This window comes from Cyanistes caeruleus, chromosome 2, assembly GCF_971803275.1.
Source record: "Cyanistes caeruleus chromosome 2, bCyaCae1.hap1.1, whole genome shotgun sequence".
In the NCBI taxonomy this organism is placed as follows: domain Eukaryota; kingdom Metazoa; phylum Chordata; class Aves; order Passeriformes; family Paridae; genus Cyanistes; species Cyanistes caeruleus.
Window position 1 is genome coordinate 13,027,110 of NC_141702.1, and position 27,283 is coordinate 13,054,392.

General features: G+C 37.8%; 3 long non-coding RNA genes across 4 annotated transcripts; 1 reads left to right on the forward strand and 2 right to left on the reverse strand.

The window, feature by feature from the left end:
• Positions 1 to 7,459: 7,459 nt before the first annotated feature.
• Positions 7,460 to 10,140, reverse strand: LOC147654614 (uncharacterized). The gene is made up of 2 exons (XR_015282508.1): positions 9,902 to 10,140; positions 7,460 to 9,179 (listed from the first exon to the last, which is right to left on the reverse strand). It is a non-coding gene; the product is annotated as an uncharacterized LOC147654614 (long non-coding RNA).
• Positions 10,141 to 10,234: 94 nt separating this feature from the next.
• On the forward strand, positions 10,235 to 16,077 carry LOC111925975 (uncharacterized). 2 transcript variants are annotated; one of them, XR_015282738.1, is made up of 4 exons: positions 10,454 to 10,627; positions 11,304 to 11,405; positions 12,352 to 12,466; positions 14,378 to 16,077. It is a non-coding gene; the product is annotated as an uncharacterized LOC111925975 (long non-coding RNA). The 2 variants fall into 2 exon arrangements; XR_015282737.1 differs by lacking the exon at positions 11,304 to 11,405 and having other exon boundaries at positions 10,235 to 10,627.
• LOC147654615 (uncharacterized) lies at positions 14,373 to 22,460 on the reverse strand. The gene is made up of 2 exons (XR_015282739.1): positions 20,921 to 22,460; positions 14,373 to 18,860 (listed from the first exon to the last, which is right to left on the reverse strand). It is a non-coding gene; the product is annotated as an uncharacterized LOC147654615 (long non-coding RNA).
• Between the last annotated feature and the right edge of the window lie 4,823 nt (positions 22,461 to 27,283).

Here is a 27,283-nt window from a genome sequence, read left to right on the forward strand (position 1 = left end):
ATGAAGTAAAACTGAATTTTGACTTGTCATATTCCTTGCTCAGACATGAAAATAGAAGTAAAATCTTCATTTTTTCATAGCAGATTGTGCTTCATCTTCTGGTTAAGTTAGTGTCAAAGAAGTCCAGTAAATTTTATGATGTTCTAATTAGCACTCTCGCAAGCTGTTAACATTTGTACTTGCAGTCAAGTGGCATTCAGAGAAGTGTGAAATTTTTCTGCCTTTGAAAATATGTAGGAAATCAGTTCTCCTGAAATGGACAGGTCCACTTGAAAAGTCTGTAAATACATCAATAGAAACCAGAACTGATTCTCAGTGAGGTACTTTGGATATCTACTGTTGAATGAATTAATGAATAATAGTCCCTAAAAGTGTAACTCTTCCTGTATACCTACTCTTATGTAAACTCTTACTTTATTTGTATTAATGTTTGCAAACTATAAAATTATAATGTCAATCACATGCTTGTCGGTTGCAATGACAATTATAAATAAATGTAACTTCATTTCCATGTTTTTTCTTAAATGACAAACCATCACAATTTCCTATGGGTTCATGACTCTTAGTCAGTTGACCTTTAAGTCCAGTGATGAAAATATCTTTGAATATCTGTGCCTGTATTTAAAATTCTTCTTACAGAGAATTTTGCAAAACAAGATGAAGACCACATTTGATTTTCAATACTATATTGTAGAAACAGGATTGACAGTTACTGGGAAGAAACAAAAATTTTAAAACTTGATATCTTCTTTACCCAGTATATGGTTTTTAGGGGATGCTCAAGGGGTGCTCTAGTCTTGATTAAAATTGGACAGTAGGTGCAAAAGTTGCCAGAGGGATATACAGACAAACACAAAGACTGTGTGATTACATGCACTGTTATCAGCAGAAACAAATGAAAAAGAATCACAAACTATTCCTTTCAGTATTGTTCAATGTGATGTGAAAATGAGATGATCTATTCTCAAGAGGGAAACTTAGATTGCTAAAAGAACACACACACACTCAAACATTCCTTAGATTTATTTAGAGGAGGAAAATTTTGGAGGTCAGACCAATGAAATAACATAGATAACAGCAGCACCTGAACTACTCCAACCCTTTTTCCCCTTCAACTAAGGATGCTGTTAAAATCCACTTCTGTTAGGTTTCCTGTCTTATCTGAGTCCCTGGCAATCGGAACCTTATAAAATCACTTTTGTCCACAGCTGCATTCTAGAAGCAGAAGAGATCAGTAATGTGGCAGCTTCATAATCTGTCAGCTTCTGGTCTCCTCTCTTTACTCCATACTGTGACCATTCATTAGGGATCCCTTATTTGGGCTGCTAACCACTAAGATCAAAAGCACCTGAAATGGCCAATCATTACTTTCAATTCTTTCAGTGAATCACTGCCTAGGCTCCATTGGGCAGATCTAAGGTTGAGAGAATAGAATTGGAATTGTTCAGCCTGGAGAAGAGAAGACTCTGGGGTGATCTCCTTGTGGCCTTCCCGTATATGAAGGGAGCATACAAGAAAAATGCAATGAGACTTTTTTACAAGAGTATGTAGGGGCAGGACAAGGGGGAATGGCTTTAAACTGAAAGAGTGAAGTTTTTTTTATTAGATGTTAGAAAGAAATTCTTTACTGAGAGGATGGTGAGGCACTGGAACATGTTGAACAGAGAAGCTGTGGATGCTCCATCCCTGGGATTATTTCAAGGCCAGGCAGGATGTGGCTATGGGCAAGCTGGTCTAGTGGAAGGTGTCCCTGCCCATGGCAGGGGGATTGGAACAAGATGGTTCTTGGGTTCTCACCAGAAAGTTTATGATTCTATGATCTGCTTTGGACATAATGGAGATTTAAACACTTGCTACATATGTTGGCAACTACAATGTAGAATATTATATTTATCTAACATAATAAATGCCACTGTTAGTGTTTGATTCAGCTCCCTAAACTCACATAAGAGCATAGAACACAGGAAAAAAATTATAATAATATTTGAATTGTACAAGGCTATCTAGGATATCTCCATTACACTGGATGATGATGGGGTTTCATACCCAGGGGAAAGGCAGTTGAAGCAGTTGAAGACTTTGACATTTCATAATGGAACTCTATTTCTGTAAAAAAATTTCCCACATCAGGTTTATGTGAACATCTGTCCATGTGCAAATACAGATATGATGAGTCTGGACACCTTGCACAGATCTGAAGTCCAGCTTGTGACTGTTGTCTCACAGCTCATACTGTAACACTTCTGAATGTTACCTTAAACAGGTTGAAGCTGTGACTTTTGAAGGTGACAAAGTTTGTTGTGGGCATCCATTAGTCTGGGATGAAGGGATTGGAGTCTTGCTTATGAAACATCTTTCCCTTCTCCCTTGGTTCTCCCCTGAACAAAGAATTTCAGATTACTTCTCTCTCCTCAACACATCTTCACAACAGTCATAATTAGTTATTAGGTAGATAGGCAGTTTTGTGCAATGAGACTTTTTTCTGCAGGTATTTCATCTTGAGCCAGAAAGTAAAATTAAGTGCACAAAAGACTGGAATTAAACTATTTTGGTACACAGCTGAACAGGCTTCCTCCTAGACAATCTCAGTTAGGCTTTTTCTTATTTTGCTTTTATATAGTAAATTATTATCTCATTTTAGATATTGAAATCCAATTAAGACTCTGGATCAGATCCATCTTTCCAAATAGATATATCTACAGTTCAGGCATTTGCATATGAAGTAATTTTTTAAAGGCTATTCTTAGAGTCAGTAATAAATAAATGGCTGCATGACAGCATGAATAATTTTATTCTAAAACAAAGATTTTATATCAGTCTGATGAATTGTCTTTCTATCTTATTTACTTGACAATCTCAGCTGCAGCCATCAAAAATAGGTGAGATATATCTCACTGGAAATTCCAGGAGGAAGGTAGATCTTTTCAAGTTCATGAGGACTAGGACTTAACCCTCTACTCTGTATTCTCAGTATAGAAATTTCCTGAGCCAGAAGGGTTTATTTAAGCAATTCAAAGTATCTGAAAATGTGTGCACCATGGAACCCATAATTTCATTTTAATGAAACCTGAACATTAGATCACTTTTTCCCTCCTCTAGTTACTTGTTTTAGAAGATAACTTATCAAATACTCTAGATTAAATTTTCTTTATGTTTAACTTTTAAGGAAATTTTGTAGTGTCATGGCAACTGTGTAAATGGAACAATTTTTCACGTGTGGCTCTGGGATTTTACTTAGTGGTGACACAGCTGTCCAACTCTTCAAGGTTGATTGAAAGTACATTGACATCAAAAATGTCACAGCCATTTATTACATTGCAACTGAAAACTCCAGTGGTGAAATAGTGGCAGAAAATTCTGCAGAAATATAGTGTGTTTCAAGAAAACAATGTGATCATTTTCGGATTTAGGGTGGTGGGTAATCAAGAGGCAGTTGGTACCCCAAGCACATTCTTAAAGTATATGTTGTTTTAGCACCCTGTTTCTACTGTTTTGCATTTTAGTTGTAGATTTCAGCGGAAAACTTAAAATTTCCTATTTCCTTGACACATCGTCCTTGTGACTCAGCTGTAACCACATTTTCAGGCAGTAGCCAGCACAACTGCTGCTCCTCTTTGTCATTTTGGAAATAAAGAAGATGATTGGGATTTGTTTCTTGTTTCCAAAGTCTCAATGCATGTAAGAATACATGTCTTACAACTGCTATTTTAATGTAACAGTGTTTAGTTTGTGATGTAATAGTTTGATGGGATGAACCTCTAAAGAATGCTAGCATCAGTTGATTAGGGTTCTAACTATGTTCATAAATTAAATCAGTTTGACATTGATTTTAGCCAGCCATAAGGGTTTTGGGGAGGAGAGGGTTTTTTCACACTTATACAAAAAAAAAAAAAAAAACCCAAAAAAAACCAAACAAAAAAAAAGCAACAAAAAGAGAACGTTGAAATACAACGTTCATCTGTTAAATATTTGGAAAGATTTTCTAATTAACAGTTACAGTAGGAATGTAGATTCTGTGACAGTAATTAAATAAAAATATGAAAAGATCTGTCACCATGAAACAGGAGAAAAAAGAAACTGTGAAGGAAGGATGGCAAAATCAAAACAAGCTGACATCTTTGAGTAACTCCTCCACGTGGACTAGAGACAGGGCAATGAATCAACACATCATTGTCATCTTGGTGGCAGAAGACCTCCCAAAATGAGTGACTGAGAAAAGCAAACAGCACTGACAGAGGTGACAACAATGGAATTAATAGTTTTTGGGCTGAAAGCAGCTTAGCTTATGGATTTTCAAGGACCTAAGGGCCATATGAGCACAGAAATAAACTATAAAGCTCTACTGCATCCTGCATATAATATTTTTTTAATAGAGATGTGTTAATTATATCTATATAACAGAGAACAGATAAGTTGTTTTCTCTTTTCTTCTTTCTTTCTTTTCTCTTTCCATAGTTTCAACCAAAGACTGGAAGTCAGTGCTCCCTCCGGTTCACACCTCAGGTCTCTACTTATCAGTGGCAGGAAGGAAAAACTTATTTAATTTGCTTACTGTAATAGAAGCGTCAGACAGCAATACTTACTGATATAGAATGAAGACAAGAAAACAGGATTAGTTCTGAGATCTGATATCTTTCAGCTCCCCAGGCCTGGCATGAATTCTAAGAGCCATGGCAAGTAATGAGATACCAGAACTTAAAACCACATTATCCTGATTTATCAGATATTTTCATCCCAGCACTTTGCTCTGCTTAAGGACCCCTGAAGCAGAGATTATTCCTGTATACACCAACAAAAAGCTTGAGGTCACAGTTTTGAAGCTCTGCATATCAGTTCCTAACTCAGTATCAGACCTAAAACTTTTATTACTTCCTCACACTTACAGCATACTGGTTATTTTCTTGCTACTACACAGTAAGCAGAAAAATGGTTCTGAACCAGGCCATAAGCAAGAGCTTTTGAGTGCAAGGCTATATCATGTACTGTGCAAAAATCCTAGAGAGACTGTTCCTGCTGTATGCAACCTGCAAGTGCCAAGACATCCAGTAAAAACACTCCCCAAATGCCAGTAGATTGTGCCTGAGACTGGAAAAGCACAGGGTTTTATAAATTTACTTCAACAGTGACTTCATTATGGAAGAACCTGGAAGAGGACTTTTAACTACCAGTGAAATGACAGCTGCAAACATATGAACAGCGAGAAACCTGGAGGAAAAGAAAAATGCAAATTTACCATTGCTTTTGATTGGTGCAAGTCTACTGAAGTAAAAGGAACACTGGCTTCTTCATGTATGAAATAAATTTCTTTCCAAGCATTTAATACTCTGATCAATGCAATGACTTGACTGAACTCTAGTAAAAAGAAAACAAAGTCTATTGAGGAAGAAATTGGGAATTTACATTTCTCCAATTAAAAAAGGAATCCTAATGGAAATTTGGGGATGTTGCAAAGAACTGTTGCCTGATTAAAAAACATGCTAGACACTTAATGTTTTCAGGACAATTTAGAGCATGATAAAAGTTGATAGGACATTCACAGCATATTGAATCATCTGTAAAGAAATACTGATAAGATTATTGTTTTCATTTTACTTTTCATTGTAGGTGTTAAATTCTGTGAGTGAATGATGTCTGGCCCTCATTTATATGAATCATTTTTATGAGTTAAATGAAATACCAAATTAACTACTTTTGGAATTATTTGATGTCTTACAACATAAACAAACAACTTCAAAAGAACAGAAATAAAACTACTTGAATGACTACAAAAGTCACATGGTTTATTATTATTAATAATTTCTGAGGAAAGAGCCTAGAAATGATCTATGACAAAATTTTTCATGTTTATTTACATATCTCTTCTGTTCTATAGTTTGTTGCCATCATTGGATTGCATCTGTGTGTGCAATTACATTTGTTCATACAGCTGGCAGATGGTATGCAACAAGAAACTCATAATACCAAATGAATGGGAAGAAGACTGATTCTGTGAATTATTATGTATTTATTATGTATTGCATCTTCTTGCCTTTCATTTCCAACTAGATTATGAGGCTGCTTCTATGCATAACATTACTGGCAAAAATCAAGAATCACTGTTTTGTCTTTGAGGGATTCCTGGTCACATTTTTGAAGAAAACTTTTCTTTTTGGTGAATTTACAGTTTTCTAGGCCAAAAATGTGAAGTCTATATCACAACTTCATTACTGCCAGGTAGTTTTGAAGACAGAGTTTTCTCTAACTTTTACAGCAGAGATGATCTGGGGTCTTTTGTTCTATACATCACTTTTATTTAAAAGGCCTATTTCAACTACTACACTTCATGTTTTAACTATAAAGAAAATTTCATTAGATATATACCAAGTAGAATCAAACTAGGGGAGATATTACTTCCTAAAAAAGTACTCCAATTACTCCCCTAGAAGTGGTGGCACATATAAAAAATATACTTTATTTTTTGTCCTTTGCTGTGAGGTGTAATCTATCCCTTCTATGAGGTACCAAGAGGCAAAAGGAACTGAATCAACCAGAATATACAGATTTGTCAACAAATGGGGAACTGCCTCAGGCATCAGCGTGAAGGAATAAGCAGCACAAGCTAAAATGGGAACTAGAAGTATTCAGTGGATTTAGATTTAGAAATAAGCAAAAAAATTGGGCATGATAACAGATGGATATTTCTGAGAATGGAACCCTGTGAAATAAAAAACAGAGTGAGCATGAGAAAAGAAAAGAGACACTTCAGCTTCTAGTCCTGTTGCAGGGCATACACAGGCCATTACAGCATAAACTTCATAAACTTGTCCACTGTGACACTTGCTTGTGGGAATTCTAATTTTATCCTTACTCTCAGCTTATTTTTAGACAGATATCTTCTGTGAACTTCTTGTCCTCCTTGACCACCCTTTTCTTAGGAGTATTACTTGCAAGATTCAGTAAGTCAACATGTATCTATTTTTCTATATGACCACAGGGCACATTTATATCCTCATTTAGCCAGATGGATCCAAATCTTACTATCATATGATGGTAAACCATAAGCACCTAACAAGAAAAACATGAGTTCTTTGCTGCATGGGGTGGGTATTTTGGTGACAGCTAGCTAAGCTTTCTTAGCCTTACTCTTCACTGCTTCAGCCTTCCAGGCCACTGTGCTTGAAGACATGGTTCAAGGAGTTCTCATGGTTCTTGAAGTGTCATTAAACCCTACTGATTTGTATAGCTTTAGAATTAAGCTACCATTAAAACTCTTCCCCTGTGCAGTTCCAGCAAAGGAGATTAAACTCTGTATTGGTTCTGCAATGAATACCATAGCAATGCAAATTCACTTAAGCTGCTCTCCACAAACCATGTACTCCATAGGAACCATGAAATATCAATGTGACATTTATTAGGAAAAAAAAGAAATGTTTTTAAAACTTCTGAACTGGCAAAGATGTAAATCTCCATTTCATATTGGAAGATATTCACTTTTAATACTTTATTATTACCAGGGCTCACAGATTACAAGTGGAATTTTACACAGCCATACTGATATTAGTCACAAACATGACTTTCATTAATATTTTTTCTCCAGTTAATTATGTACTGAAATAGTATGAAATTGTAAAAGCTTGAGACAAGGTCAATCTAATTTCTTAGTGATGTAGAAAATAGTAATTTCTCATAAGGTTTCCTGGGTTTGAGATCTCAGAGTTTAATCATTTAGCTAATTATGCCATTAATTTACATGCAACAGTTCCTTGTCAAGGCCTGTCTAATGTTAGTTTTTTTTCATTGATATTTCCTGTATAAAATTTAACCCTAGTGAAGCACTGTCAAATTTTTGTATCTTGTGGCAGAGAAAAAGAATACATTTTTGTATGAACTAATTTGCATACTGTGAGCTCACTTTTTCTTCCATGTCCACAGATACTCCTACAGGTTATTTATAGTATTAAGTACCACTGAAAGCAGTCAGCTGTGATCTTTCTTTGCATGCCTACTAAGAGGAACTGAAGAACTATTTTATTCTTCTGTTCATGAGAGATTTTTGAGATTAGAGACTATTAATATATTTACTACTGTTACAGTATTAAAATGTGAAATTTATTTTGGGATATCATATTAAGACACTGATGGAAACCTTCTCTGTAACAGCTGCCAGTACCCATTCTTAATTCTTTCATTAAATATGGGGGGATGAGAGGGGAGAGGAAATAATTTAGTTAAATATTTGAAATTTAAGGAAAAAACAAATTTTATTTTGAGCATGGGGGATTAACTGCATTAATTACTCACTTTCCTTTTAGCAGAAAAAGTGATTCTTTTGTCTGGTAGTTTTGATTTCATATTGACTCTCTTTTATTGACATGAAGACAGACCCACTCTTGTTCTACTGTTGAACCTCCCTTTAAAAGAAAGCAGAATGATTTTCAATAAAATGTTAGCAAGAATAGTATAAGAGACAGAAAGTGGAAATGTTTATTTTTTATTTAAACCTTACTGATGGATATTAGTGATACAGCACAAGGTCTTAGCAGCCAGTCTAAAGCTGAAAAAACTTATTCCAGTGTCAATCTATTTAAATCATTGCTCTGTGTTTGCTCTTCTAATCATACATTCCCATCAGTAATAGAAGAAATGGAATTGACTTGGCAGTCTTAGCTAGGCTATTAGGCAGGAATAGAAAGGAAAAGACTGGGAAAGAAGAATCAGCTCAGAGGAGAATGATGCACTGGTGAGCAGGAAATATCAGAGCCCTGAGCATCATATCCTAAATAAAATTTAAGATTTAGCCAAAGATATTTTGCACCCTCTAAAAACACATTGCTTAAGGCCTAGAAGAGTGAATAGAGAGCTAATGCTTTTTAAAGTAGTCTTTTAAAGATTAAACATTTAGTTTCCTTGCTATTCAGAGAACAATCTTCAAATCTCGAAGAATGACTAGAACAAAAAGGGAGTTTAACCCTGGTTATGGGGCAGTTCACAAATCTGATGCTTCAGTCCCGTGGGCAGTGGTGGTGACCCTCCTGAAGCAGCCTAAATTCCAGGAGTGGAGACAGAGTGGTCTCTGACATCAGACTTCTGATGAGCTGTGAGGGAACCTGAAGCTCCTGGTTCCTTCCTAGTGAAGCAGGCAGGCAGCCAAATGGAGATAAACTTAGCAGCACCGCTCTTCCTTCTGTGTCTTGGACACACTGTTTGAGAAAAGTGAATGAGATGAAGAAACATGGGGAAGATCTGATGCATGTGTTTGATGTGAGCACAACTGTAAGATGATCAAAATTAAACTATCTCTGGTTTTGGTTTTGAATGTAACAACAACAACAAAAGGATAAATATTTTATTTTTAATTTCAACAGTGGTAATGTAGCTATTTAATAGAAGAATAAATACTAAACCTGGAGCCTGAGATACTGCAGCACAAAAGCAGCATCAGTTGTAGCATAGCTCATCTCCTAAAATTGCCACAGCACCTTGTTCTTCAAGAGATTAACAAAAATGGGCATATCTAGGCTTTTATAACCAAATATATTTACTGTTATTAATTATCTGTATTTTTAAATCTTCCAGTAGGCATAGAAACACATAATATTCCAGAATTTTAATTGTTCATTTTATCATAGAGGAATAATTACTGAAATAAATGATACTGAAATGACAGTAGAAAGTCAGAAATTCCTAAAAATATTATCCAAGTAACTAGCTGTTTAGCAATTATAAGTACTGTCATGTGATGATGCACACGGGCATTGGATAACTGGGACAAAATACTTCTGAAGGAATGAAACACTCTTTCTGGGAGAAAGGTTCAGCACAACCTGGGCATGAAAGATAATTGACAGAATTGTTCCTAATAAGGCTTGAGAAGAAGGATGATGTTGATTATTCAGAGCTCTGAAATTTTAATCCTACATACTTCATGCAGTGGGTGCTCCAGCTGATAAGATTCACCTCTCTATCTTTAAACAAATTATCTTTAAACAAATTATCTTTAAAAGTTCATCTTTACACTTAGTGCATATAAATGAGAAGCCTATATATACTTGATTCCTGCTATAGTCAAGAGAGAAATATGTTATATCCAAAAGGCAGCTGCTATTTTTGGTAAGATAACAGCCATCTGCGTTGCCTGCAGAAGAGACCTGGAGCAATGGTGCTCCTGAAAGAGGTGGCTTGATTAAATAAATGACCAGCCTCAGCTGGCATGAGCATGTTCCTGCAAATATGGGTGGGTAACCCTGAGCTGGCTGAAACAAAATAAATAGCCGCCCTCTCCCTCCATGCATGTTTGCCACCATAATCCTCTTGGGAGCTTGCTCCATACATATATTAATATGTTGCTTCATATGTAGGTAACCTGCTTTTGGGACAGGTAACTAACTTTTCCTAATATGTTTCAATCATAGTTGAGTGGGGTTAGTCAAAGCAAACTTCAATAACTGTTAATCACCCCTTCTTGTTCAACATGTGAATGACTGATGAGGATATATCTGAAGAGGAATTGGTGTCTGGAGCAGAAGTCAACTCCTCATATCTTAGAAGTTCAATTCCTGTAGTACAGGAGCAGTGCAGTGAGTTCAGCTGGCTGCCAGCATAGTTCAGCTTTAAAGACCTACAGAGATTCTTCCTTTCCTATTTGCAGGTGAGTGAGTGTGATTTTTTCATGCTGAACACCTATATTTAAGGAAATGTTTAATGTAAAGTTTTGATTGATTCCCTAGGTTTGATGGTTTTGAATAAAGGGAACCTAAGAAGAACTGAATCTCTGCTCAATTGCTGTCTAGACCTTTTTTTTTTCTCACTTAAGTGTGAGGCACAAACAGTGGAAAACAATTAAGATATAGATCAGTTCCATGCTTGATCAGGCAGAAATCTGCATTTTTTAAACAGACTTATGTTTGCACCAGGGAAGGAGGTGGGGTGAGAGAGATGGTGCAGGGTAGTTTCTGTATCTCAATAAGATAGTGTCCAACAAAAAAATAGCTTAAAAAAAGAGTTGTTTTAATAAGAGTGACTAAAAAGAGAAATACAGATAGCAAGTAAATTTTCTATTCCTTAAGATTTTGGGCACCCTGCACTTGTGCAATGTCAGAAGGTACCCAGGTGGATTTTCCACAGCACATTTTGCAGTTGCCTTCTGTGGCAGAAGCTTCCCATTTTTGATCCTTTGAGCTATTAGATAATTTTTTTACAGGAAAACAACTCTGTTCATTAAAGAAAGTTGCATGAGAACTTGCTTTACTTTTAGATAAAAGCAAACAGAGGTAGCAGAACTGCAGGTGCCAAGTGGAAGCTGCCTGTTACTTCCTCTCTTTCAGTAGTTGGCACCTGTGTCCAAGGGATTTGTGGAGCTCAGTGAGTCCTGAAGGTCATGCTGAACATGCAGCACAGTGCAAACCCATCCCTGCTAAGGCTGTCAGGTGGGTCACTCACCTTGACATTCACTGCTGTCCTCATCAGGATCACTACATTTCACCTCTTGGTTCACCTTTCTCAAGGACATTTTATATTACAGGATATATCAGTAAACTGTTTGTATAAGAGAAAGTTTATTGACAGGTTGGACTGTCATCTCTGTTATAACACCCCTGTACGTGCAGCACAGCCTGGCATGGGGCTATCCAAGAGGTTATCATACAGTGGCTACTCATGATAACTTATGGACTTCCCAAGCCCTAAGAAAACTCAATAAAACAGACCTAACCCGCTCAAAACCATTAACTCTTCCTCAAGTACAGCATCTTCTCGAAAGTTCCTGATACAGATTCTATCTTTATGTAGAGAGAGTCATTGAGCCTTAATTTTCTGCAAAAGAATTTCATGGTAAAGTAACTATGGTCAGAACAATCCCATCTCACATAGCCTCTGTGGCCAGGAAAGGCCTGGAGTTCAGCAGAACCAATGTGAGCCACAGCAAGGTAGGGTGAACAACATGGTGTCAATGATCCATATCCACTATATATCACCAAAATGTAACATTTAGTCTACTCAGTTAGTGACAGGGGAAAAGTTATGGAACATGGATCTTCAACTATATGTATCAGCTGGCTGATCTCTTAAGTCTTTCAGGACTGCATAAAATCCTGGGTAGCTATAGCAACCTCAAAAATGCCTAGGTCAGTATTGAGGAGTGGGAATCTAAATGTCTTGAGTGCTTCCAGCAGAAGGAAGTGTCAGAAGAATGAGGCATAAAATCCACATTATCATTAACTGATATAGTAGAAAATATAAAAAATTGCTTTGGAAACTAAAATAAGGAATTTGATGTTGTGAATAACTCAGTTTAAAAGTTTTATGAAAATGGATACTCTGAAAGGCCACCACTTTTTTTCAGTCTATACACTTAATTTATTTTCTGTTTTGCAGTCTCCTCCCTGTTCTTGGAAGTGCTGTGCCATAAGGAGCTGGTTTGTTTGAGCTCCTAGAATGCATATTTTACTATTCATCAGGAGTTTTCTCTGATCTACACAATTTTTAAGAGGTAAGAGTTCCTTAATGACATTGATCTCATCACCTTTAGATCCATCCTCACTGGACCTGTGGACTTGTTCTTATTTCCAATTTAAGTAACTAGTTCCTAACTTGATTCTTTGTCATGAATACTGTCTTTGACCCCTGAACTTTGCTGATGAATGTCTGGGAGGTAAAGAAAGAGAGAGGTAAAACGTCTCTCACTGTTTTCTCTCCTTTGTTAAGTGTTAAGTGCTCAAGTGTTACTTGACCCACTCAGGAACAACTATCATCAGCATTTTCCTTGATTATTTTACTGCTGATATAACTTTAGGCAGCCTTCATGTTGCTTGATATCTGACTCAACCTTTGACTACATCTAACCAGTCTTTCCTAATTTCATCTTTGTATGTCCAGGTGTTTCTCCTGGATAGCTCCTCCTTGTTTTCATATTGCAAATACTTAATTGAATTTTTGCTTAGTCTCCTTTTTACTCTACTTTCTGCAACCAAAACAAACTGTCCTTGTTCTATCAGGAGGATGCCCCTGAAGAACACCTGGCTCACTTGGACTCCCTCACAATCAGCTTCCTTGGGATCCTGTCCCTCTTATCCCTGACAAAAAGGGAAAATCTCTTTCCCTGCAGTTCAAGTCCTTAAACTCGCCTTCTTTAAGGATCTGGAACCTCTATCTACCAGTCACTGGAATCAAACTTGTCATTGACTATCACACTACAATCAGTCCTTTATCAGATACAGCTCCAGCCGAGCTCATCTCCTAGGCCCATAATTGTGTGTCCCTTACCAGCTTCCTCCCAAAAATTTTGAATAGTTCTTTTCCCATTCCATATCAGGTCTCCACGTATTTAACTATTTGTTTTTGTAAAGAACACCCCCATCTTCTTAACTATCCTGCCTGTCTTCCCCTGAGATTCTGCATCTGTGGAAATACTCTAGTCACAAAAACTATCCTACCTCATTTGTATAATCTCAGTGATGTCAGGTCTGTGACTACACATTAAGATACAGTTCCTTTCATGTGTTTTCCTGGCTTCATTCACTTGTATACAGGCTGCTTAAATGGATCTTCTATTTCCTCACTTTCTCTAGGAAACTGTGAAAGCCTCCTCCTTTGCCATGCACTCTCTGTTTTTCCCTTACTTCATCTTTCTCTATTTTTCTTTGAACTTTGGCCTTCATCCGCTGCAAAATCTAATCTAAAGCTTTTCTGAAGCCTGGGAAAGCTTGCTTGCAGGGAGCCTACCTGTTCACTTTCTCACCCAAGTCATGTCTCTCACCAGAAGTTGGTCTCTGGACCACAGTAACTGAAGGCTTGCTGGTGGAAGCAGCCCTGTGGAAAGTGTTTATCTGCAGCATGCCTTTGCTCCTGCCCTAGTCCATCTGCTTGGCTAGGATGGGGTAAAACCTTAGCTGGACTTCTGCTTCTTTCAACTTAGGTGCCAGAGTAATTCTTGGTGCACTCAATGCACCCTAAGTGTGCAGAGTCATTGGTACATCCACAGAGTAACAACTAGGGGTTGTAAGGTGCTGGTAAGAATAGTCACTGAACTCTCTCCATGATGTCCTTGGTTGCAGACAAACAGCTAGGAGAATAGTCCAAATTGCATTACAGTAATTAGGAAACATACCAAAATAGGTGTCTTCAGACTATAGTGTGAATTTCTATTTTCCATTGTTTTAAAATTTTTGAATTGATGATTACCAAATGGTAAGAAAACAATAGGAATAAAAAATTCATGCAAGCAGAAAATCCCTAAAAACTATCTTACCAGAACAAAAGACATTCATCTATGTAGAAAAAAACCTGTAGAGCCAGGACCACTGCTGTGCAAATAATATTTTGTTTTATCGACAAAATTAATAAATTGTGCACATTTAAAATTCAAGCTGGTATAAGTATATTTTGTTTCTTGTCCAAACAGCCTTTCCCTCTAGGAATCCCTCCTCTGCAAAACAATCAAATCAAAACAAAACAAAGCAGTGAACAAAATACAACAGCATTTTGGAAATTTTTATTATTATTATTTTTATTTTTGTTCAACTCTACAAAAGAATTTTATACATTTAAAAGAACATCCAAATCAGCATGTTTCATATGGAAATTCAGGAACAAAGTACTTTGGATTTTTCCAGTGGTTTTTTCTTAATTTTTCTTTATCAAAGCTATCCTTTAGTTTTGTATGAATTTATGAAGCATATTATTAAATCTCAAAATTGTGTTACTGGAAAAAAAAATACAGAAAACTGGCTTAACTTTCCTTTTGACAGTGATGACACACAAGTTACATCACTGACAGTCATTAAAAGACCCAATCCCAAGAAGTCAAATATTGAATCTGGATATTTGAATTTTAACCAGAATGTGTTGATGGCAACTTGAGTCTGCGGCAGTGCTGACCTTCAGAGTGGTTTTGGGTTGAAGTGTGCTGTATAATGCTGCATTTAAGAGTCTCTCAAGAAATGATACAGAGCCAAACCGACCGAAGGAATGGATTTACAGAGCCTGACATACTAATGAATCGTTAGAAACAAAGAGCCTAGTTGGAAATAGATCTGGGCTGATCACCGGTCATACCATGGTCCTCATCATACGAGTGTGGTAAAACACTGGCACAGGCTTCCCAGAGAAGTTATGGATGCCCCATTCCTGGAAACGTTCAATGTCAGGTTGGATGGGGCTCTGAGCAATCTGTTGAAGATATCCCTGATCATTGCCAGGGGTTGGACAAGATGACATTTAAATGTCCCTTCTAACCCAAATGGTTCTGTGTTTCAGTTTATGGGTTTTAGTGTAGATGAGAGGAGAGAGCATGGATCCATCTGTGTTTATATCTCTTTAGTATGGATCATGTCAAATAGATTTTATGCGGAGTAAGTAATCCAAGATGGGCTACTGCCACTGGCAATGCAAATAAAATCTGTAGTGCAATATTCTAGACAGAAGCAGTTACAAAATTGGTATCACCTGAAAAGCTATTTTTATATTTTCTTTACAAACACAAAGACACAGATGTTTCAGAGACATGAATATAAATATATGTATATAAATAAATTACATCGATTTATATATAATAGGTATACATACATGTGTATATAGAAGTTAATGTCCATAAAAAATATTTTCTGTCTAGTCTTAAATATAACATAAAGAAGCTTTATTTTTTTTTGGTTTGGTTTTGTTTTGGAATTTGGTGTTGGTTTTGCTTTGTTTTCCCTGTAACCTAAAAAATAAATTCTTCAAAAAATATCTGAGGGAGATGTTCAGCTGATTTTAATGTCCCAGTGATTTAAACATATTTTTTTTTCACAATTTGTAAAGGCCTGGTAGTAGCATTAAATATACCAGCCTACCTCGTATTTCAACATTATGTATTTTTTGACATAAGCTAGCAATTCTATGCCTGGGGAGCGTGGTGGTCTAGCACTAGGAGTTGTGTTTAGGCTGCCTGCTATAAATTTGGGCCTGCTGCTGTTGTGAGAGGTTCTGGCTGCCTTTTAGGCAGAGCTCCCAGTGTTCTCCTAACACGTAGTGGAAAATCCTGTGCTTAAATTGGACAGGCTGTTGATGCTGAGGCATATCTATGGTAGTAAATTAAGCAGTGGGTGTCCTGCTCTTGGCCCTGAGATTAGGTGACATGATCTGGCCCCTTCAGTATTTTCTATGCTTTTAAACATTAAAACAGGATAGTCACAACCATATTGTGACTGCATATCAGGAGCTTCGGGAGCTGTGTCTGTCCCATAATAGACCCTGGGAGCAGTCTGGAAAGAGAGTGCTAGTGGATATGGGCTGAAACCATGCCAAGTCCACTTCTGCCTATTTGTAAGTGTGAATAATAGTGTGCTGGAGCTCAGGAACATTCCTAGGCATGGTTCAATTTATGTAACACATCCACATTTGATAAGTTAGATGTCATGACTCCTCGTCAACAACTTCAAATGTCAGGCAGTATTAAATAGTAGGCAATCTGAATTGCCCATAACTCTTTGGCCTTAAGAACTATCATCATTAAAATGTCTAGATAGGTGCTATAATAGATAGCATGAGTGTATTATGTGACTTCCTGGTGAGTGCCTGGGAAGTGTGCATTTCCACTCTGTACTCTGAGCACTCAGAAAAATCAATGGACATGGGGTGGGCCAGATGCCCACCTGCCTGAGAAAACTTATTAGGGCAAGATTCACTCTTCTTGTTAAGGAGCAGGTAGAGTTGATACACACTTTTGGATCTCAGGATAACTGTCCACTCTCAGAGTTCTCCGAGTAGCTGTTTTCTCATATAATGTTTTGGAGGAATGGTAACCTCATACATTATGAATGCAGGAGGGGAGTGACTCCTGGGCAGTTCAGGGCAACTCACATTTTCATAAGGAAACATATCTAACCAAAAGTTCCACTACGAAGAGTGGCTTCTCCAGTTAAAAGAGAGCTGCTACAGTTAAGAATGTAAACGAGAAACCTTTATTCCCAATATTGATGTCACTGTTCTATGCAGAGGTAGGAGTGTTGCAGTCTTCCTTTGCTTTCCCATTTGAGCCCAATCTTCCAAATTGCCTAAGCCTTCATGCTGGGTAGTAGAGGGTATCTTAAGCAGTCCCCTAACACTCAGCTGATTTAGCAAATAGAAACACATTCTCCTTCCCTTTCAGGGAAAAAAAGAAAAGCCAAACCCCCAAACACCACCATGTTTGTTTTTTTCAAAACAAAGCAGTGAAAAACAATGTCCATAATTTAATTATCTTTTAGATTGATTGCCTTAGTTGTCTTTAAAAATTACCAAATCAGGGCTTTACATTAAGCCTGCCAAAAAGGAACTACAACTAGCAGATGTTATTTACTTTTCTAGGGCTCAGCACCAGTGAGGTGCAGCTGCTGATTTGACTTTCTCTTTTGCAGCTTCTTTGAAATGTTGTCCTTTTTTTTTATCACTATACACTAGTTTTATTACCTTGGATTTTTTTCAAACATAACTTTTTTTTTTGACAACATCGTGCTGATGAGTTGCAAGACAGATGCTCTTTAGATCTTGTGGTACATTAAAATTGTGCTAGTGTTGCAGAGAACAGGTTTAGGCAACATAGATATGTCTACAGGATGCAGCAGGGTGATGTTAATTTTTAATTAATGGGACACTTCTCAATGAAAAGATGGCAGTTGTTTTATTACCAAGGCAGGAATATCAGCTGGAACACACTGAGTGTGTTTGTTCACCTTGGAAGAGAAAATGGAGCACTGTGTCTGTTTTATTTAAACTGTGTTTAGGAGTATAAAGTGGTGGCAGCACTGGGAGAAAGATTTGGCTGGAAAGATTATTAAAGGGAACATTCCTCAGCTTGACATTATTCATATTTGAATAGAGTAGATTAGACACAGAATTTTCACAGTTCTACCTCTTAACATATCTGGTAATTACAAGAGTATAAAATGCAGAAGTGATTTTTTTTCCAGAAACACAGAGGAGTGTGAAAACATTCTGGAGGACAACTATTTAGGGAATAAATAAGCTACTGGAAAACTTTTACAAAGAACTCAAAAGTTTGGATTATTTTTTGTTCTGTGGATTTTTTTAAAATGCTATCAAAATTTTAAACTGTACACAGAAGAGCTTCAGACTAAACTAGGTGTTTTTTTTCTGGAAAGAAGAACATTTTATGGGTAATGAAAGCAGTGATTGCAATTAGCTGAGGTGCTGCCATCCAAAGGGGTAGAATTTTTTTTTCATTTTACATCCTTAGAAAAAATGTACTGACTTGATTCTCAGACAGAAAATGTTAGTCTTATGCTGACAACTAAGAGTGAAATTGAACAGTGGTCACAGCTTTGAGTTAGAGAGTGGGTGGCAGGAATGAACAAAGGGAGTCCAAGGGAGGTAGGAGCAGGGAGGAAGGACAAAAAAGTTGATACAAATATTGAGAACTATAAGCATATTCCTCCTGTCATCTTCCATACACACTGTCTGACCCTATCTCTGGTGTAGGAGCAGTGCCACAGTTTTTCTGGGCAGCCTGAACCAGTCTTGCCAGCTTCACAGCAGAGATTTTCTTCCTAAAATCTAATCTAAATCTCCCATCTTTCAATTAATAGCTATTCCCTCTTGTTTTATCACTTCATGCCATTGTAAAAAGTTCCTCTCCTATTCTTTTCCAGGCCCCCTTTGGGTGCTGGAAGGTGCTCTACCGTCACCCTGCAGTTTTCATTTCTGCAGGCTGAACAACCCAGGCTCCCTCAGCCTGTCTCCATGGGATAAGTGTTCCAGCCCTCTGAGGAGGTTCATGGCTCCCTCTGGATTTGCTTCAGCAGGTCCATGTCCTTCTTATGTTGGAGGCTCCAGAGCTGTACACATAGTACAGTTGTGGTAGAATATTGTGACAGTGTTTTACATCTGGCATTGACCCATGAAATAACCTATGAAAGATGAAAAAGACGTAAGATCACACAGTCTGTCCTCAGTGTAACTTCCTCTGTACTGTTTGCTTACTCCAGTCCACTTTACAAAATCTCAATAACACGTTTCCAGTTCTGTCCCTCCAAGGTTAGTCTGAAATCTCCATAACTTTTAGAAGTTAACAATGAAATTTAATTTTTCTTTTGTCTTTTACAGATAGCTGGTCTTTATTACAGATCATTGCCTCTTATGAAGAGCTTAAACATAATTATCATGGCAAATATTAATAACTGCAAATTTTAAAGCCAGATGTTGCAAACCCATGCTCATAAAAGTAACCTTTTATAAGCTCAGTTTCAATGGCAATACTCACCTCATTAAGAAACACAGCATGAGATCTGAATATTTCTGTGTTCAATTTTTAAAGTAGCGGAATCTAGTAGAAAACAGTCTTAAATACAAAGTAGAAGATGTCCTCTAACAGCACAGAAGAATTGTCTTTAGAACCACCTCACTGAACTTTGAGGCTTCAAGTGAACAACAGAAAATGCAGCTGTGAGAGGGGTGGGGAAAGGGAGGGTGCAATACCTAACTCTTGCTGCTTTTAGATAAAGAAAACCCCCACAGACTCTCCCTTTAGCTGTACCTTTTAATGTGTGAACCAGCTAGTATGAATTCACATTCTGACCCACTTTCTCATAGGTGTTCAACCTGGGACTAGTTGGAACCAATTTTAGACTGTCTCATACTGCTTTCTTCAATAGTTCCTAATGACTACCTACCGTAACTCATTATAATAACTACAGTGAATTCTTGTTTCAGATGTCTAGCTCCCTACTCATCAGGCAGAAAATGCAGACACTTATCAATGGCTCATTTCAAGACTACAGGAATACAGATAATTTTCCAGCATTTCAATTATTGAGTGTTATGACACTGACATCCTCTTTGGATCACCCAGATTTGAATTTGTCTTATTTAACGTTATTGCATTGAAATTTTATTCCATTGTGGATATAACTGATTGTGAAAATATGTATTTTTCAGTTGTACTTCATGATGGCAACACTGCTTGGAATAGTGAAATATACAATAATGCTTACCTAATATAGCAATAGATTTTTCTCAAATGCTACATCATTAATTAGTTAGTCTAAGTGAAGTATTGTCACTTAATACCTTAGTAGGCCTATTTGTGCACATTTACTGCCTGTTGAAATATGACAAGCAGATTTCAGTTTTGCCATAAGTAATTAGTGAATAGAATTACATATGCAGAAGATGTATACACCTAGAAACTGTAGCTTCATTGTGGTTTATTTATTATGGCTGCACAGTATTTAATCTTTGATTTTTTGACATAAGCTAGCATGACTTTGACTGTACCCTGATATTTCACATAAAAACTATGCGAGATTATGATTTACAGCTTAATCCACCAAAACTGTACATGCAAATTATCATCCTCAAAAAATATAGTTAAAGGAAGAATTAGGAAAATGGATGACAAATCTGCAAACATTGGCATCTTCTGAAAAATAAAAATAATCTGATTTTTCTTTTTTTTCTTTTTTTTAAAAAAAATGCAACACTATCACTAAGAGCAAACATTTTCACTTAGTTATCACTCTCAGAGAACTGTTTTCTCTCTCTGGATGGACTGTAGTAAAATCCAGGGCAATTTTATTTTGACATAGATGTATGCAGTAGAGCAGGAAAAGCAGTTAAGCAGAAACTTAGTGGGCTTGTTTTGTTGCTTCTGTGCAGGACCTTGGTCAGTGTTTCCATCCAACCTGTCATTCAGGGTATTCTTTAAAAAACACCATCTCTTTTAAACTTACACAATTCATTCTCAAGAAGCACATGTGCCTCAATAGTTTAAATGGTGGGCTGAGGAAAGAAAAGGCTTGAACTGCACTACAAGCTTTTAAATCTAGTTGTCTGATTTTTCAGAACATCTCCCAAATAGAGGTACATTTATGGGCAGTAAGAGACTTAAATGCAGTGCAAATAGATCAATCACAACATATGCTAGTTTCTCAAATATTTATATTTTAAAATAGCAACCTTTGGTTTGTACCTTGAGGAGTTTCCTCACTGTTCTTCATACTCTTCTGTGATCCTCTGCAGCCACAGGATCATGAGCAGGGAAGCTACAGTTACCAAGAACCAGCATGGGACACCGATGAGACAGACTTCTGTTCATGGAACCATTTATTCAGCATGGGAACAAACTCAGCTCCAGAGACCGAGGGCCCCAAACAGAGGCAGGGTGATGGGTTTTGTGGAACAGAACCAGGGTGGAATTCAAGGTCAGGGACCCCTAGGAACACAGCAAGGGAGAAACCCCAGGGGCTCAAACCCAATCAGAACCCCTGGGCTGCCCCCCCATGAGGGTCTGGGGTGGGGCAGCTCTTCCAGGGCTCACAGGGCCCAACCCCCAAGGTAGAAGTTTAGAATTCACACTAGGCAGGCTTTACAGCCATGCCTCTCACTTTAACAATGCTTATCTGAAACTAAATCTTTGCCTCCCTGGGCAGGGGGCACCTCACACCAGCTTTCGCCCCCAGCTGAGGCTCCAGTGACACAGACTCCTAATGTCTGTCCCAGGCCTTGGGGAGTCACTCCCGTCACTGTGTGCCTGCCTCCGCTGCTTTGGCCTCTGCTGTCTCTGAGCAGATCATCGCCCCTGGGTGACTTTGCACATCAGGCTGGTCCCAGGGAACAAAATCCAGTCAAGGCAATTTCTCTCTATCACAGACACAACCCTAGACCTCTTGTCATTCCCATCCATACAATGCTACCACTAGCCTACTCTGGTCTCCATTGCCTTCATCCATTTAACCTCTCACTATTTTAATCACAAATCCAAAACACAGCACAGTGTAGGATACTATGAGGGAAAAAAACCCACAATATTGCAGCAAAAACAAGTACATAAAAACTTCCTACCCCTCTGCATTTCTCTTGAAGCTTTATGTAAAGGAATTTGGATATTCCTGTTCAGGGCCTGAGAAAGTTTTACACCATTCTCTCATAACTAGTATTTACCATGCACTTGATATAAATTAGCTTGGGGATAATTTTTAAATATAAAAAGAAAAGCTCCTGAACCTGGATGAAGGAGAAAAACAAAAAGAAAACCAAGAGACCCAAACCAAGCATGAGGTACAGCTAACAGGAATACTTTATAAACCATGAAGTAGAATTTTTCTAAGTAGCACAACTGCAATGTGGCATATACTACAGATGGATAACATCACAACAGGAGTACACTTTTATAACTGGCAAACAGGTGTCTGGGTTTATTTAACAATCTAGCTGGCATAAACCAGATTTTTATTTATGATTGGAATAGTTGGCACATATGATATTGTTTCAAGGAAACGGAGAAGCCAAATCTCTGTGAAACATTTGCAGATTGACTTAAGGTGCTCCTGCAGAGATTGTTTCATCTTCTAGAAATTTTCGAAAGGGCTATTTTCATCTCCTATTATTAGAGTACAGAGCGTCCATTCACTCCCTATAGCAGTACCCTAAGCCTATGAGATGTCTGCATCCCTGAGAATATGACTAGGATTTGCCCTTTTGCATGTGTAAATACGTGTATTGTGTACATATCAGAGAAATAGAAAATAAACCTTTTTTTTTTTTTCTTAATATAATATGAAGCTAATTTTTCTTTGTGTACAAACTATATTCAGTACTCACAAAGACAATTCTTCGCTCCAGGTAAGTGTTTCATGATAATACAGTTCTGTTGGACATGTACATACCCTGTGCCAGGGTGACTAACTGGGAGTGTTTACACATATCTTCAGCAACCCTATCAGTCCGTGCTGAAACTCGAGCATGACCGAGATGATAAAGCTCAGGACACTGAGCCACCGCTCATGTAAGCACTTAAAAATGTTATTCATAGAAGTGAAGGCTACATGTGCATGAACGAGCTCTGCAGGAGCAGGTATGGTTTTGCTGACTGGCCAGCAACAGTCTGCAATGAATAATTGTTAACATGATCTCTGTTATGGCTTTGTCTCAGGACAAAGATCACTCTTCCAAGCACAGCCTAATTTAGGTTAGCATTAGCCAGGCATAGCTCCAGCAGCAATACAGACAAGCTACTCTACTTTGAGCAGGTAGAAAAGAGAGTTCAATAGTCTGTACGCTACTCCTGGCCAGGAAACCAGCTGAGTGTACAGATGGAGCCCAAAGCCTCATACATCTAAGTTCATTTGGGTGTTACATTGGGTACATGAATGGACAAAGGAGTGCCTCAGCTCTCCTGCAGCTCTGATCATAAGTGCAAAATTAGGCAGAAACTGTTGAAAACAACTAATCTCATGGACATGCAGTTATATGGAAAAAGGCAGATGATGGCTAATTGCTGAAAACAGATACACTGAGATACCAAGAGAGAATGTTTAGAGCCAGTGCAGCAAATAATTAACATAAAAGGCAGATTTTTCACTTCCTAGTGTTTCCAGATAATGACACTTAGGAAAAAGGTGTGTTAGGGAAAAACAAAGTATGGAGCTCAGAAAAAAAATAAGAGGTTGAAAATAAAGGATTTGTGGTCCACAAGGTCTAAGACTACAGGTGTGAGTAATGTTTTAAATAAACCCTACAAATACTGCAGTGAAAAAAACCACTGTTATTATTCTTAATTTACCCATAGGGAAAGCAAACTGAGCTAAAGTTGTGTATCTGACATGACATAGGTCAATAGGAGAGTTTGAAACTATGTAAAGGGGTCTCTGAAATCTAGCAGCTGGCACCCTATGCTGACATTCATTGTCTGTCCTACTGGAAAAGAGCTACAGGACACAAGCAACTTGTGAGTTAAACACATTTTTATATATTCCAATAAGAAAAAGGGATTTTTTTCCCCATGCACTTCCTGAAGATTATAGACTGCGTTATTCCCTTTAGCAGTGCACAGGTTCATGAATGATTAATGATGCTTTAGGTCAAAAATCACTGAGTAGTGGTATACTGCAAGTTTTACAGTGTGATCTGTTACCATCAAATGTATCACTTGGTTTTTCTTTTGTTGGATATACTGTACTGTGAACTGGATAATCCTTCCAATTTTCCCCCTTTCTCAAAATTGCCAGTTAGGTGGGAGTGAGAACAAGATTTCACTCCATGAAATGGGTATTGTTGTTAAGCATCTTGTTCTTTCTTTGTATGCTTGGTAGGTGAAGAGTGGGGGGAAAGGATTTAGCTTTCATTTTCTGCATTTTTCTTCTAGTAGTAAGGTATAATTTGCATAGTTTATCACTGCAGCTTTTTCAGCTGCTTTATTTGGGGCTGCTTTAAGGCAAGTAGCAATACTCATCTAAGTAGCTTTGTTTGGAAACCCTTACCATGGCTGAGTTTTAGAAGCTGAAAGAAAAGGATGAGTCACTGCAAGCTTCGGAATGTGAGTGATCCTGCAGTAAAGATGATTTGAAGTGTACAGGGGTTAATAAAAACAGTTGGTTTTTTTTTTTTTTTGTTTTGGTTCTTCTTTTCTTTTTGAGACTATAAAGTTTGTGAGTGTAAGAAGATAATAATCATAGAATCAAAGGAAGAATACATGGTTGGAAGGGGCCTCAAGAATAATCTGGCCCAACCTTTCCTGGCAAAAGTACGATCCAGACAAGATGGCTTTGAACCCTGACTGCCTGGATCTTAAATGTGGCCAATATTGGAGAATCCACTACTTCCCTCTAAGAATTATTCCAAAGGCTGATTGTTCTCATGGTGAAAAATTTTCCTCTTGCATCCAATTGGAATCTTACACCTAATCTTTTCCATGTGACTTGTTTTTGGAAGAGGATTCTCCATCTGCACTGTAGCCACCCCTGAAATACCAGAACATGGTGATGTGGTCTCCCCTAAGCCTTCTCTTCTCATGGCTGAAAAACCCCTATCCTCCCAGCCTTTCCTCACCCTTGAAATGTGTCCTTTGAACAGTTTTGTGGCCCTTTTCTGGACCCTCTCCAGACTCTCCATGTCTTTTTTTTTGTAATGAAGACCAAAACTGAGCACAGTATTTCAGGTGTGGCCTGACAAGCACTGAATGAAGCTGGATAATGACTTCTTTAGCTCTGCTGGAAATGCCCCTCTTGACCACACTGTGTTGGCTTTCCTTGCCACAGCAGCACAATGTTCACTGGCCAGCTTCAATTTGGTCTGTGCCTTTTGCTTTTCCAGCTCCATCTTTGCACATGCTGGCAACACCCTTGTAGATTTCAATTCACCCTCTTTTCGATATCTGGTTTGCCTCTTTTTTGCTTTGAGCAGAGCTAAGACAAGGGAGTTTCTTTCTCCACCTATTTCCTTTCCCTTTAGAGGGAAACTTCGTTTCCAGGAGAGTGTTTTTTAAAAGAAACCCTGCACTTGCTAGCTCCTTTATTCTACATGGAAACTTCCCATGGAATCCACCCCAACCAAGCTCTGAGTGAGCAGAAGTTTTCTCTTCTAAAAGGAAGTCCTAGCAGTAAGAGAAACACTGTGTCTTAATTTTCAGCAAAACAGATGGTTTTATCTGTGATTTTTTCAATGCGTTAGCTGTAGACAACCACAACTTCTAATTTTAAGTAATAATGACTGGAATAAGGCTATGGAGCAATTCAGACTGGATGGAATGAGAACATCTTCAAAGTAATTACTTTCTTTGATTAGATTAAACAAAATATATTACATTTATTTTTGAGCTGTACTGCTCATGGGTGAACACTACATCTGTTCCAGCTTGTGTAGTGGTGTGTGTTTCTGTGCTTTCCTTTTTGCAGAGCAGAGTCAAGAGGGCAGAAGGGGAGTTCAGGAATGGCAACACAGCAAGTCTGGTGTGAGAAGGATGGGAAGAAACACCAAGAATGAGGAACACTAATATAAGTAATGGTTTTTCCCATTTCCTAGTTACTCTTTTGATTTCTGTTCCTGCAACTGTGTTTGTATATTTTTATTGTTTTAATCCTGTAACAAACTAGTATAAACTAGTATAAAAGGGTCAGTTGAAGGAAACACACATATTTTTTAAAGCCATTTTCTTTTAAGCATGCCCCTTTCTTCTGTGGAAATCCAGTTTATGACACCTGGTCCCTTTCAGGAAGACTATGGGTCTTTCATCCTCGTAGCTGGTCTACAAATTGTTTAGTGAGGAGCATGACCTAGAAATGCTAGAACGCAAATAGGGGAAGAGGAGGGTGTAAATGTGTTCAGCTCTTTTCCCCAGGATTGGGATTGACAAGCAGAGAGATGGTCTTCACATTCGGATTTAGGATGTTTATTTTACATTATCTATATTACATTTTTACAGATAGTAAGTACTTCTACACACTAACCTAACAAGCTACAAATGGCTCGGGCTCTGATCACAAGGCCTTTTAAACATAAACTATCCAATTATCAAATGCCAACTAATTTAGTTTTACTTTTACCCCAATAACCAAACACCTGTGTTCCACACTGTGTACTTTTCCTTTCCAATCACCCAATACCAGCCAAATCCATGAAGAAGAAGGAAGAAAGGCAAAGACAAACCAACACCCAAGAACCTTCATCTTGTCTCTTATTCACTACTATATCTCAAACTCTAAACTCTATATTTTTCACCCAGTGACTTAACATAACTCTAACTCACACATTCACATTCCTAGTTTCTCCACTTAGTTTTAGAAGCCTTCTCCATGATTTTAAGCCAAAGCCTTCTCTTGAGCCAGTCAGCACAGATAAAGAGACATTTTTTATGCCTGGGACTCCAACAGAGGGGAAGACACTGATCTCTTCTCTCTGGTGAGAAGTGAAAGGACCTGAGGGAATGGCCTGAAGTTGTGTTGGGCAGGTTTAGGTTGGGTATTAGAAACAGGTTCCTTCCCCAGAGGGTGACTGGGCAGTGAACAGGCTCCCCAGGGCAGTGGTTACAGCATCAGCCTGACAGAGATCATGGAGTTTGGACAATGTTCTCAGCTACATGATGTGCCACTTGGGAACAGTGCAGTGCAGAGCCAGGTGTTGGACTCAATCCTTGTGTATCCCTTCCAACTCAGCTAATTCTGTGATTAAGTACTTTCTTTGGAAGTGGAAGCAATAAAATCAAACGTGCTTAGACTGAGGAGAGTATGAAATTACAGTTCTTTCATTCATGGCAAGTACTGTAAACAATAGGATGCAGTAGAACAGTAGGACCATGTTTTCTACACATCATCGTCTTTTCATTAGATTCAACTTTACTAGGTGTTGCCTTTAAGAAAAGCATTGGACAGGCTGGATGCAAGGCCTAGGTGCAGAATGCCTGGTATTTCCCCCTGATTTCTTATACACATGTTGAAAAGTGGACGAATTAAATTTATGTTTCTCTCTTTTTTTTTTTTTTAACAGATTTTCTTCCCTCTAAAATAAAAAATTAAATTGACATGCAAAATGTAAACTGATATACTTTACCAGAAAGTTT